The following is a 14,775-nucleotide window of genomic DNA, read 5'->3' on the forward strand; positions in this document are numbered from 1 at the left end:
GCCAGTTTCAGTTGAGCACGGTAATCGACTTGTGGAACACGTCTGCCGGTTACCTATAACGAATATACGGACCTTACCGTGTAGCGTTCGCCTTAGCGCCGAACGAATTACTTGCAGTTTTTCTCAGCTCGATGTACTAGTAAAATTTAGGACTGGGATAGCTCATCTGTTTTGATACACTAAAGACATTCCTGCTCATTTAAACAGATCGCCAAGGAAAACTGATCGAAACCTATACTGACGGTGTGCGGATTTCATGGGGACCTTCAAAACAATACTCATAAGTATGTAAAGGAAATTGTAACAAGATGTGATGCTTTTGTCTGCATGCGTTAATATTTCGTCCTGTATTGTTATATGACGCAAACGCCGTTGTTACTGCAAGAAGATTTCAGTAAACACACTACCAGTGAGTACTATACAGGGTGGTCCATTGAACGTGACCGGGACAAATATCTCACGAAATAAGTGTCAAACGAAAAAACTACAAAGAACGAAACTTGTCTGGCTTGAAGGGGTAAACCAGATGACGCTATGGTTGGCCCGCTAGATGGCGCTGCCATAGGCCAAACGGGTATCAACTGCGTTTTCTAAAATAAAAACACCCATTTTTTATTACATATTCTTGTAGTACGTAAAGAAATATGAATGTTTTAGTTGGATCACTTTTTTTGCTTTGTGATAGATGGCGCTGTAGTAGTCACAAATATATGTCTCACAATATTAGACGAACAGTTGGTAACAGGTAGGTTTTCTAAATTAAAATACAAAACGTAGGTACGTTTGAACATATTTCGGTTGTTTCAATGTGATACATGTACCTTTGTGAACATATCATTTCTGAGAACGCATGCTGTTACAGCGTGATTGCCTGTAAATACCACATTAATGCAATAAATGCTCAAAATGATGTCCGTCAACCTCAATGCATATCGCAACACGTGTAACGACATTCCTCTCAACAGCGAGTAGTTCGCCTTCCGTAATGTTCGCACATGCATTGACAATGCGCTGACGCATGTTGTCAGGCGTTGTCGGTGGATCATGATAGCAAATATCTTTCAACTTTACCCACAGAAAGATATCCGGGGACGTCAGATCCAGTGAACGTGCGGGCCATGGTATGGTGCTTCGACGACCAATCTACCTGTCATGTAATATGCTAGTCAATACCGCTTCAACCGCACTCGAGCTACGTACCGGACATCCATCATGTTGGAAGTAAATTGCCATTCTGTCATGCAGTGAAACATCTTGTAGTAACATCGGTAGAACATTACGTAGGAAATCAGCATACATTGCACCATTTGGATTACCATCGATAAAATGGGGGCCAGTTATCATTCCTCCCAGTGGCAGAACTGTACACGACGTTCAAAGTCGTCGCCATGGAATTCCTGGTGCATAGAAATATGGTACGGGTGCAATCGATTTTGATGTAGCATTCTCAACACCGACATTTTTGAGATTCACGATTCTCGAGAAATTTGTTTGCTACTGATGTGCGGATTAGCCGCGACAGCAGCTAAAACACACATCATCATTTGTTGTAGGTCGTGGTTGACGTTTCACATGTGGCTGAACACTTCCTGTTTCCTTAAATAACGTAACCATCTGGCGAACGGTCGGGGCAGTTGGATGATGTCGTCCGGGATACCGAGCAGCATACATAGCACACGCCCGTTGGACATTTTGATCACACTTGCCAAACATCAACACGATATCGACCTTTTCCGCAATTGATAAACGGTCCATTTTAACACGGATAATGTATCACGAAGCAAATACAGTCCGCACTGGCGGAATGTTACGTGATACCACATACTTTGTGACTATTACAGCGCCGTCTATCACAAAGCGAAAAAGTGGTCCAACTGAAACATTCATATTTCTTTACGTACTACACGAATATCTAATAAAATTAGGGGTTCCTATTTTTAAAAAACGCAGCTGATATCCGTTTGACCTATGGCAGCACCATCTAGCAGGCCAATCATAGCGCCATGTGGTTTCCCCCTTTATGTTAGACGAGTTTCGTTCTTTGTAGTTTTTTCGTTTGACGCTAATTTCGTGAGATATTTTGCCCGGTCACTAACAATGGACCACCCTGTATGAATGCCTCGAAATGACCTGCTAAATTATCGTTTTGAAAAACACAAATTAAATCGGTGTGCTTTCGCACTGAATATCACATGTTACCTTTCACTCCACTCATAATTTGAAAATTTTTCATAGGCAGTTAATTGGGACATATTTCGCAGTAGGCTTCATAATAACCTTTCAAAAACAAGGTTCTAAGTATCAAAATTTTAGGTACTGTATTGACCCAAGAGTGCGTAGTCATATTCATTAATATGTCCATTTAAAACAGGCTGAAGCTGTAGGGAATTATTACATGACTGGGTAATTAGCGTTGGATTTTCCTAACGGTAGAAACCCGTACACGAAGATATATTTGAGTGTTTTAAACATCAATGTAACCACGTAACATTCAGTAATTAATACATCATTTTCTATCTATTCTCAACAAATAATACTATCTGCAATTTGAAAGTTCCAATACACTTTGGGAAATTGTAATGAACATGCTGCGAGCTCCCCATCTCTGATTCACGGCGACATACCAAGCAGACCTTGTCAGGGTATTTTCATTGTCCGTAGCAACTGCGTTACCCAATACAATTACTTGATTCGGAAATCAGATCGCTGCGTTTCATCAGCATTCACAAATCCTATAACATGGCTATTCTTTAGCCAACAGCAACTATACAAGAGAGATATTTGCTGTCTGTTTTGTTCTGTTGCAAGGAGACATTGCTTTTTTATTCATTTGTGACAACTATTCAAAATAATCTCAAGTGAGAGAATCAGGATTAATGAAGCACATTTATGTCATATTTTAGTAAATATCTAGCCTTCAAACTCTGCTCTTTCATATGACAAATAATAACAGTGATAATAAAAGGTAACTCACTATGAAGTTGTACCCTGACTGATATACTCACCGTACGATTACAGAAAGGTGGTCACACATCAGGGTAACAGTGTGAAGGAATTTGTTTCAGTTATTTTACTTTTCTATTTCTTTTTCTTCTTTAATGTCATCTATGTTATACAGTAGTCGGAATTTTGTAAATGTAGAGTAACATTTGTATAGTTTCTGCTGCATGAGAGTTATGCCTACACGAATTAATATCTGTGTGTAATCAGAGGAAGGCCAGTGCAGTTGCACAGTGGGGTCTCAGAAATGAACTAATTGCTACTTTATGTCGGCTTGCTTGCATGTTGGTGGAGAAGTAGGAGGCACTGACAATTAATTATCGGTGTGAAATTTTGTGTAAAAGGAGCACGGACCGGAGGTCGACTGCTGAGGTTTAAAAACGAAAAATATTTGAAAACATTTTCTTTACACCGTTTAAAGAACGACTTCACAAAATCGCCAAAAGCGCTTAAAACACACACACACAGACATTATATATATATATATATATATATACGGCCGATCAAACAAAAACTAGGTTCGGCAATCACCTACATAATAGTAGAAATATATGAGATATGGTGTATGTCAAAATAATTAAGGTGTACTATTGTATATAGCAGACACTAAAGTAATCATATATTTAATTACACCAGGTTATTGAAAGTCTCATGTCCTGAAGTATATAATTACTAACACTTGCTACATCTAAATTCAATAGTTAAAATATCGATACGTGTAAAGACATTGAAAACATGGTATTCACATCTGTATACGTGATTGATACACGTTGACCATAGTCCCCTTTCTCTGTCGTGATATAACGCATACTAGTTTCTAGATATCGTCTGTATTAACAAAGTGTGACAATTTAAGTGTGATGTATTACGGCGACTGTGCCACAGGTTACTCCAACGTCGCAACACAACGCACCCGTCATATCAACACATAGAAATCCTCCTAACGATGGAGATTTAAACCTTTGAAATGCATTGTGGATGTAAATAAATAGTGATGTGTTACAGTACACAGTACAGGGAGATGGATTATCACCATTGTTGTTCAGTACTGTACGAAGTGATCAGGCAGTGGAGAGCAATAGACAATACGACCAACATAATCCACCAAATCTGGAGAAGAAAGAAGTTGCTAAAAGGATGGAAGAATGCAATTGTAGTACCAATACATAAGAAGGGGGACAAGACAGATGCAAACAACTACAGAGGGATATCGCTACTAGAGATCGGATAGAAGGTGCTGTCGAAACTATTGCTCAAGAGAGTAGAAGAACAGGTAGAAAGTACAGTTGGCGACTACCAAGCGGAATTCAGGAAGCAACTGATAGAGATAGGACTTTAAAAAACAAAAAGAGAGTAATAACCTTCATGGACTTCACAAAGGCATATGACTCCATCGACAGACAGTCTCTTGTTAGGATCCTGAAGAACAGAGGACTTGATGGAACTACACAAGAACTCATAAAAGGAATTCTGACAGACACAAAAGCAAGGGTGAATTGCAGAGAAGCACTGTCAGAAGAATGTGAGATCAGAACTGGTGTTAAACAGGGAAATGGATTGTCACCATTGTTGTTCAATATAACACTGGACGAAGTGATCAGGCAGTGGAGAGCAATAAACGAGGAAATGGAAATACCAAAGACCCATGTGGGGACAAAGAGGACAGCAGGGCTCAAGTGGACTGCCTAGCCTTTGCAGATGACATAGCAATAGTAAGTGAGACGGAAGAAGACGCAAAGACATAACTCTACAACTTAAGTAAGGTAGTCAGAATGATGGGACTGAGGATCGCCTATAACAAGACAAAAGATATTAAATACCACTGCGGACTAGGAAACATCGGAAGGCACTGTGCAAATGGTGGACAAATGTAAATACCTGGGAGAATTTATAAGAGAAAGGAACAGGAGAGAAGAGGGTATAACAGTGAGGAGGTCAGCCTTCTGCATGACCAGAGAGATATACAATAAAAAGAATATATCCACAGAGGCAAAGATAAGCCACTACACGACAACGGTGAGGAATGCAGTATATTATGCTACTGAGACGATGATACTTGGAAGAAATGGGGCAGAACAACTAGAGAAAGAAGACAGAAAAATACTGAGAAAAATACTAGGTCCCAAAAGAGGTGGAGAGAAGTGGATACGAAGACCTGGGGGAAGAATTGTACAGGAACATGAGAACCATATCCAGGGAGACCAGACTCAAAAGGTCAAGGTTTGCTGGACATGTAGTTAGGATTAGTATGGACAGAATGAGGAAGAGAGTGTGGGAAACAACAGGGAGGACAAGGGGAAAGACAGGAACTAAGTGGGTTGTTGATCTTCGGAAGGTCTGGTTGGAATTGTGGAGCAAGGTCGAAGGAAAGGAAAATTGGAGGAACAAATATACGCCGACCAATATGCCGGAGATCAACGACAGAGAAGAATACACGAAAAGATTAGTGTGTCACCATGAGCCGACACGAGAAAAGGACACTGAAGATCTCGGAAGAAGAGCGGGAGAGAAGAAAAGAGTGAATGGAGAGGTTCTGGGAAAAGAAGAAGAAAATGCAGTCTATGAAGGAGGCTACCCGTGGTCCTACAGAGGCCCTAACACAAGAAGAAGTACACATGTTTCATTCGATATAAGTAACAGTCCCTATAGAGCCTAACCTAAAATATTCGTATTTAAAGATTATGTCATTTTGTAGATGTTCTGTAAACGCAGACTAGGCCAAAAAGAATACACATTAGCTGCCTACTTAAAAATCTTCCAGTGCTTTTTGTTTCATAAGAAAATATGTAATATCTACAATAACCGATTTTTATTAACATCAAATTACAACAGTTGCTATTGTAATGCACATTTTTTTAAGAAAAAAAGACAGTAGGGAAGATTACGTTAGTCCTTGCAACAGTCATATTACATAGCACGACGCAGACAGACGACACATCATATTTCAACTGACATACTCAGAAGCATTTGGATATATTTCCCTGCTTTGAAAAATTGTCAAACACAGTCCACTATTATAATAAACGTAAGCAATTTATGAAATGTCTAAAACAATCCACATGCATGAAATAACACTATAAAGACTAGAGAAAGAGAAAATAACGAGTAGAATACTCATGAACGCAACTGCACCTAAGCTGAGGGCAAATATCATGATGGATAATTGCTACAAGTAGAATCCCATTTGTCGTATTGTGGATTCTACAGCGAGTTCTGGACATAAGCTCAGCCAGATGTTAAATAAGTTAATTATTCCACTTTAAAAATTAATAATTAGTTAAAATGTTGCTGAATTCGTGAAAGTGCTGAAAATAACACGACTCCTAACGGAATTACGTTCATTTCATTAGATGAAATAAAACTTTCCCGTGTGTGCCGGTAGAAGAAACAGTTGAGCGTAGCAGACACAACATGTTTGAATGTAACAAACTGTGAAAACTAGTACTGTCGCACGAGGGTTGCCCAGAAACTAATACAGCGTATTATTTTCTTCAAAAGTTCTTTATTGAACATAATGAGTATTACACACACGAAAGAATTGTGTTTTATCTACACACCCTACCTTTCCTCGTCATCTAAATCCCGTTCTATGGCTCCAGTGCGAAACAAGAGCGTGTAGGCACTGTCGGTACCAATCCTTGTCTTGGTGGCGGAGGCAGCGCTTCACTGTGTGAATCACTTCCACATCGTCCTCAAAATGTTTTCCACGAATGGCATCCTTTGATGGCCCAAACAGGTGGAAGTCCGAAGACGCCAAGTCAAGTGTGTCAGGTGCGACAGCCATGGATGGTCTCCCCAATCGCTGCAAGTAGTGGAGCTCCACCGAATCACCTTCTGATGATCTCACCCTCCGTGCACAGAGACTAACTGTACTTCTGTCGTCAGCAGATGCTCCATAGGCTTTGCAGAAGCGTTTGTGAATATTGCTCACAGTTTCTTTTTCTGCAGTGAGAAATTCGAAGACGGCACGTTGCTTGTAATGTACATGTACCATTTTGAAACTGTCCTGCAGCTACACTATCTACATTTACATCTACATTTAAGTGCCTGAAACTGACAGGAAACTAGGCGCGCTTACTCAGCAAACTTCAAATAATACGTACGTATCTTTTCTCATTCGTAGAACTGGTTTTGGCTGAGAAATAAAAATGAGATGCATATTACTTTCTGAAGATCCCTTGAATAATTATTTTATCTTGAAGCACTAGTTGAATAAAGAAGTGGATGGTCTCGCCATGAGCTGCTGCCTAGCTGCTACATTAACTTATATATTCGGGTACTGATAACCACGCAGTTGAGCGCCCCACAACCCAAACCTCATCATCATCCTCATTAACTAAAATATTCCTAGATAATATAGATATAATTTTTAATGAATATCTGAAGATAAGCGAGAATTGATTATACTGTAACAGATACGTAGACAATAAAATTCCTCTCCTGAATCTCAATGACCAAAAGATTAAAGAACTGCACTCATGCTTTAATAACACTCCAAGTAGCCTTACTGTTAGTTACATATTCCATAGATCGTTTGAATTATTCTTTTCTCAAAACTATGTGGAACGAGCCAGTTAACTGGAACAAATGACACATGATTTGCCCTATAATTAATGAGTGGATTGCTTTAGCCAATGTCTCAAGGCAAAGCAGAATATCCGAAAAATTTTGTTATGAAGAAATAGAATACCGAAGCGTATTTAAGTAGATTGCCCACGTGAGAAAAGCTTTTTGAACCTAGTCTGTCTTTCTAAAACCTTTATTGTAGAGACTAACGTTACTGTGGCATCTTTAGTTACGTAAAATCTGTATACGCTTCTACGTCTACTTGTCAACTGACGATTACACTATTCCACTTTTTTCAGATTCATTTCCATGAGTCTTGTTCACAGTTCGCAAGTAAGGTCATATATATTATAAGTTAAGCAACCCGTGTTGAAGGGAAGTGAACCATCGTAACTTGTATGCAATATCGCTGCACACGTATGAAAACAAAGATCAGTTGATTCAGCTGTCAGTTTATGACATGTTTTTGGCGTGACAGTATGCGGAATAGCACAATGAACTGTCAGTTTGTGCACTTACTAATAGAAAAATACAAAAGACAATCGACAGGTAATCCCGTTGAAGCTGTTTCTGTTTACGTGAATAGATATGCGTAATATGTTGTTAATGGTTTTACATACATTTTTTTCACCTATTTCATGTAAATGCTACAACGGATAAATATATACTTGATGTCATTGAATCTTGCTTTTGTCTGATAAGACGATATTCCCGATTATGTCTTACGCACAATAATTGATGTAAATTTTGGTCGTGTTATTTATCTGATATATTTCTGTTATTAGCTAGGTGACTTGAAGATGGTCGGTTAACCGAAACTGGTTATCGGTAAATAAAAATATAATTAAATAGATTTTGATGGAACTTGGAAAAGATTTCAGTTGTTCAACTGCTACAGAATTTATATGGTGTGCTGCAAGTATTCAGACGGAGAACGCTACGTCGTGGAATGTGTTTTGTGTCAACAGCGCTAAATAACGAAAAATATGTAAGTAGTGTAACTGTAACGGCATAAAGCCCCTTATTCTTTGTAGTTCACACTCAGCGTATAAAGGGTGATCAAAACGTTTCCATTCAAAGCCCGCAGAGTCCAGAATCGGTTTGCCAATCACACGAAATCGCCGTGAACATTGAGGTAATCATCCCACAGACGCACCACGTTGATGATATCCGTTTGGTAAAACACTGTATCCTGCTGCATGAAGAGGTCCATAACGGTCTGTTGCACATCTTCATCTGACACGAAAGTCGACCTTTGAAGTATGTTTGTAAGGGGCTGAAGAATTGATAATCACACGTGAGAGAAGAGATCTATAGGCCGGGTGCTCCAGCGGCTCGCACCTGAGTTGGCTGGCCCGCCAGATCGACTGGCGCCTTATATCGGATTGCGACCAGCACGAAACTTGGCGCACCATTCCACAACGGTGGTTTCGACAGACACGCTGACTCATACGCGTTCTTCACTCTCCAATGGATGTCTACCAGTATTAATTCTTCGGCAACCAAGAAAATAATAACGACACGTGGGTCATGTTTGGACGCATTTGTTAATAACTTCGGCATAGTTCACGTTTCTGCATTTACCACACCCAAGTTGGAATGACACGAATAGTATCCTAATCACTATGCCTAGATGTCGATGCATATAAACTCGCACCGGAGCCGCGCTACATTGAATATAAGCTGCAACAGTGCTCTCAGGAGGAAACGATTTGATCATGCCTTATATACTCACTTCTTTGTTCAAAGAGAAATTGTGTGTTCTATCTTACATGACTGAAATCCATATTTGATGCATTTTAATATCGAAGTCGCCTGAACGCCTCGCCTTGAAATGGTCCACATACTTTTCATCCGATGTTTTACATCTGCACATTTAGAGCAATGTTTCGTCTTCAAATCACACACACTAGTCTTTAATTTAGTTATTTACCAGATATAACTAGTTGGGGCTTTAGAAGCCTCCAGCCCAGCTGTTGTTTAGCTGAAAAAATAAAAGGAAACAGATTGAAACTCTGAAAATCATCTGGCTTCATGCCTGTGAGTAGTGAATAAAAAAATACAAAAAATGAAATATGTACGATATTATTAGATCTCTTAGCTATCTGTTAGCTAACGATAAATATTCAGTCATTAAATTTAAGCACATGGACGGGAACGCATATATTCAGTGAGTTAAGACATTAATAACATTAAATTTTTGTAATATGGGTCGACAGCCTTCGTATATTATTTAAATAACATTTTCGCTTTTAGCTGTAACTGTTTCATCTCTGTATGTGTTGTGATTGGCTGTTATAGTTGACTAGAGTAGATTTACTTACGGGCAGTTGATATCATTCAATGGTTTTAGCTCTGCTCAACTTTGACTAACTGGCACTTGTATGGAAATAACACAAAATTAATCCTGTCAAAGATAATGGCCATCAAAAGTAAAACGGCCGCACACGGACATCTGTTGCTTTTACCCTATTTGTATGCAGCATATGCCATCATACACTACTGGCCATTAAAATTGCTACACCACGAAGATGACGTGCTACAGACGGAAAATTTAACCGACAGGAAGAAGATGCTGTGACATGCTAATGATTAGCTGTTCAGAGCATTAACACAAGGATGGCGCCGATGGCGACACCTACAACGCGCTGACATGAGGAAAGTTTCCAACCGATTTCTCATGTACCAACAGCAGTTGACCGGCGTTGCCTGGTGAAACGTTCTGATGCCTCGTGTAAGGAGGAGAAATGCGTACCATCACGTTTCCAACTTTGATAAAGGTCGGATTGTACCCTATCACGATTGCGGTTTATCGTATCGCGACATTGCTGCTCGCGTTGGTCGAGATCTAATGACTGTTAGCAGAATATGAAATCGGTGGGTTCAGGAGGGTAATACGGAACGCCGTGCTCGATGCCAACGGCCTCGTATCACTAGCAGTCGAGATGCACCTTATCCGCATGGCTGTAACGGATCGTGCAGCCACGTCTCGATCCCTGAGTCAACAGATGGGGACGTTTGGAAGTCAACAACCATCTGCACGAACAGTTCGACGGCGCTTGCAGCGGCATGGACTATCAGCTCGGAGACCATCGCTGCGGTTACCCTTGACGCTGCATCACAGACAGGAGCGCCTACGATGGTGTACCCAACGACGAACCTGGGTGCACGAATGGCAAAACGTAATTTCTTCGGATGAATACAGGTTCTGTTTACAGCATCAATATGGTCGCAACCGTGTTTGGCAACATCACGGTGAACGCACATTGGAAGCGTGTATTCGTCATCGCCATACTGGTGTATCACACAGCGTGATGGTATGGGGTGCCATTGGTTACATGTCTCGGTCACCTCTTGTTCGCATTGACGGCACTTTAAACAGTGTACGTTACATTTCAGATGTGTTACGACCCGTGGTTCTAACCTTCATTCGATCCCTGCGAAACCCTACATTTCAGCAAGATAATGCAGGTCCTGTACGGGCCTTTCTGGATACAGAAAATGTTCGACTGCTGCCCTGGCCAGCACATTCTCTAGATCTCTCACCAATTGAAAACGTCTGGTCAATGGTGGCCGAGCAACTGGCTCGTAACAATACGCCTGTCACTACTCTTGATGAACCGTGGTATCGTGTTGAACCTGCATGGGCAGCTGTACCTGTACACGCCATCGAAGCTCTGTTTGACTCAATGCCCAGGCGTAGCAAGGCCGATATTACGGCCACAGTTGGTTGTTCTGGGTACTGATTTCTCAGGATCTATGTACCCAAATTGCGTGAAAATGTAATCACATGTCAGTTCTAGTATAATATATTGGTCCAATGAATACCCTTTTATCATCTGCATTTCTTCTTGGTGTAGCAATTTTATTGTCCAGTAGTGTATTGGACGCTTGACAGTGGCACATGCTGCACTTTTACAAAAACCCAATAAAAGAAGTTACCGCTGGAAACGAAAATGACGATCTTTGCCCGCATCTCGTGGTCGTGCGGTAGCGTTCTCGCTTCCCACGCCAGGGTTCCCGGGTTCGATTCCCGGCGGGGTCAGGGATTTTCTTTGCCTCGTGATGGCTGGGTGTTGTGTGCTGTCCTTAGGTTAGTTAGGTTTAAGTAGTTCTAAGTTATAGGGGACTGATGACCATAGCTGTTAAGTCCCATAGTGCTCAGAGCCATTTGAACCATTTGAACCATTTGACGATCTTTAAAAAAAGAATTAATAATTTTACTCTCATAGATTTCTTTGTGATTGGTCACTCCATCAGCGCAATTGGGTAATAAACAACATCTTAACAAACTACACAAACATTACTCATGTAACTGCAGTAATTGACTGTTTTTCTGCTACACCTTAAGTAAATTTACACGTGTCAGTGCCATGTATTTGTGTGAGTATGAGTATAGCTGCGCTGGAAGTCCAGTTCCGCCACCGAATTAAATAAAAATGGTGCTAGGCGCATTACAAAAACAAAATAGTTTAGTGGATCCGCCAAATGGTGATGCAGTGATAAAAATCTTCGTCCGCAGTCAGGTCACTGCACGGCTTCAGAGCTGAGGCTCGTACAACATATTTTGGGAATCTACAAGTTCCACGTGTCAGAATCGTTTCTCATGGGAGCACAACAGATAAAAATCTTCCGTAATTTTTTTTTCTGTCTCGAACCAAACTGTGGCGACATTTGCTGCACGGTACACAAATGGACGAGTTAGAGGGAGGGCGTGCGCACCGCGTGACTCATCCACTCATTACGAGCCAAGGGAGTCGTAGGTCGTCCTCACGTCAGCTGACCGCCATTTGTCTCAATTGCTGCGAGGATGCTGTCCGGGTCCCAGACCCGCAGCAACAATGTGCAAGGCCACAGCTCCCAGGGGGCTTTCCATCGCCCACTGCACTCCAGCTTCCGACTCGGTTCCTGAAGAGTGGCCAGACAACAGTTAGCAGCTTCCCGTATAGTTGTCGCTAGTGTGCCATCCCTTTTTTAAAACAAAATTGGGTGACAGATTACACTTCGATGTCCATTCTCTCTTATCAATCCTTTGAATATTCTGATATACTTATGCGGTCTGTTTCAGACTTCTCCTTAGACTGGACCTAAAAGTGAATACTATTTCTTCCATGCTTGTAGCCTGAGTCATGCTGCTTGTTTGCAATTTTCGTTTCATTAAGTATGACTGCATGATCCGGGTTTATTTCATCTGGATCCAGTCGATAGAATGGATATGGTTAGTGTTCGGTACCAGCTTTCGTGTTCTTTTCCATGATATCGAGCACAGGTTTCAGAAAAAGTGGACACATCTAATAAATGTGACTATGATAACGGAGACCACTAAGATAGGCTTCCAACGCCCGGGTTCCTGGGTTCGATTCCCGGCGGGGTCAGGGATTTTCTCTGCCTCGTCATGACTGGCTGTTATGTGATGTCCTTAGGTTAGTTAGGTTTAAGTAGTTCTAAGTTCTAGGGGACTGATGACCATAGATGGTAAGTCCCATAGTGCTCAGAGCCATTTGAACGAATAAGGTACAATAAGACATATCTTAATAGATACAGTTGCATCAACGTCAGGAAGAGCGTGTAGCGTGATTTTCAGTAGTGATTTCAGAAGGTATGTCTACGGAAGCAAACTGCCCTGCTCAGTTCATATGGTTTATGCAGTCACTTCTCGATACTGGTCACTTAAAACGTCTGTCTATCCCTAATCCTGTAATCTTCTGGGAAATGAAACTACATTGAAACTTATCACATAGACTACACGTGAGCCTAGAGATTTCTATTCACAAAATTAATGCCTATCATTCTGCTCTACGTTTTAAAAACCCATTTAAAGATCATCTTAATCAGACACAGTTATATCGAGGAGTGTTTACGTTATCCCATAAATTACTACACTCTCATCTCTCTGGTTCCGAGGCACTTTTCACTGCGTCTTAACCCATTTACTTTCTTGCAACATCTGAAGTTCTATAATCAAGCTCTGGATGCTGCTCTGATAAAAATTTAATATTTCTTACGCTGAATATGTGGCAGATATTTTTATTTGTGTGTTGTATGGCTTGAAAATATGTATTTGCACGGAGGCGTATTTTCAAATGTTTGCGTAAGTGGTATAATTTAAACGTGCACGCAGCGAGAATAACGATGAGAGTTTATTGAGAGGTGTATGAGTGGAACCGATCGGAATATTACATATTTAATGTACATTAGCAGATGAGCAATCACTCAGTCGAGAGCTGACAGGCGATCAGACGAGATTGTCATGCATAGCTAAGCAAAATGTTCTGTAGTTACCTGACCGCCGGGTCATATATTGGTACAAATATTTCCCTTGGTGTCCTTCAACCTACCGTTTTAAATAGAAACTAGTGTTCTGTTCTTTAGATACAATCGAGGAAAGTACTTCCTCTGGATAGACAGTTCCTTTTCATGTTACAGAAGAAACTTCTATCTCTTAAATTTGCTATAACACCGATTATGACAATGCTAACACTAGAATATTCTCGTATCCCTAGTACACATTACGCAACGAAAAGAACTAAGCTGTATGTATACATCAGCGGTATCGTATAAATCGTTGCATTTGCTTTAAGCGGATCTACTTGCTCCTAATTGGTATAACGTAATTCAAAACACATAGAGCAGAGTTGTGTCCGAATTTTCACGGAGCCAGAAGTGGAAAACTTATATCCATGTAATGCCTTTAACAGTACTGTTTAAGACGTGTCTATAGTAATTGATCAGTTATTTCAAAGTCAAATGTAAATTGCACCTGGAAATTTTCCACATACATAGCAAGTTGACCTTATAGCTGGAGACTTGTTGAACAAATTGTTCCGGGATTTGCGCAGGGTAGACGTACCATACATTGCGACAGAAAGACGAGAGAGCCACACCGTATCGAAAAAATCCCGTAGCTGAATAATTTCTGAAGTGGGAAATGTAGTAGAATGTTTGTGACAGCAAGCCTTATAATCAGGTGGGTCAAACGAATAAATGACAGAAACAAGTTGTGATACAGTTAGTTCTGACACTTGATGACGACTCATTCTTTGATACAAATGATAGTGCTGTATTCGATGACCTGCACTGAGTTGAAAGTGTAGTTCGAATGCCAAACATACATCAAAATATATACTCCGCAAACCAACTATCCGCGTGCAGCACTGGGTTCATCGTGATCATATGTTTTCCCTGTCCATTGTCATTGGAGGATTGGCT

Source organism: Schistocerca piceifrons, chromosome 3 (assembly GCF_021461385.2).
Source record: "Schistocerca piceifrons isolate TAMUIC-IGC-003096 chromosome 3, iqSchPice1.1, whole genome shotgun sequence".
NCBI classification, from domain to species: Eukaryota; Metazoa; Arthropoda; class Insecta; order Orthoptera; family Acrididae; genus Schistocerca; species Schistocerca piceifrons.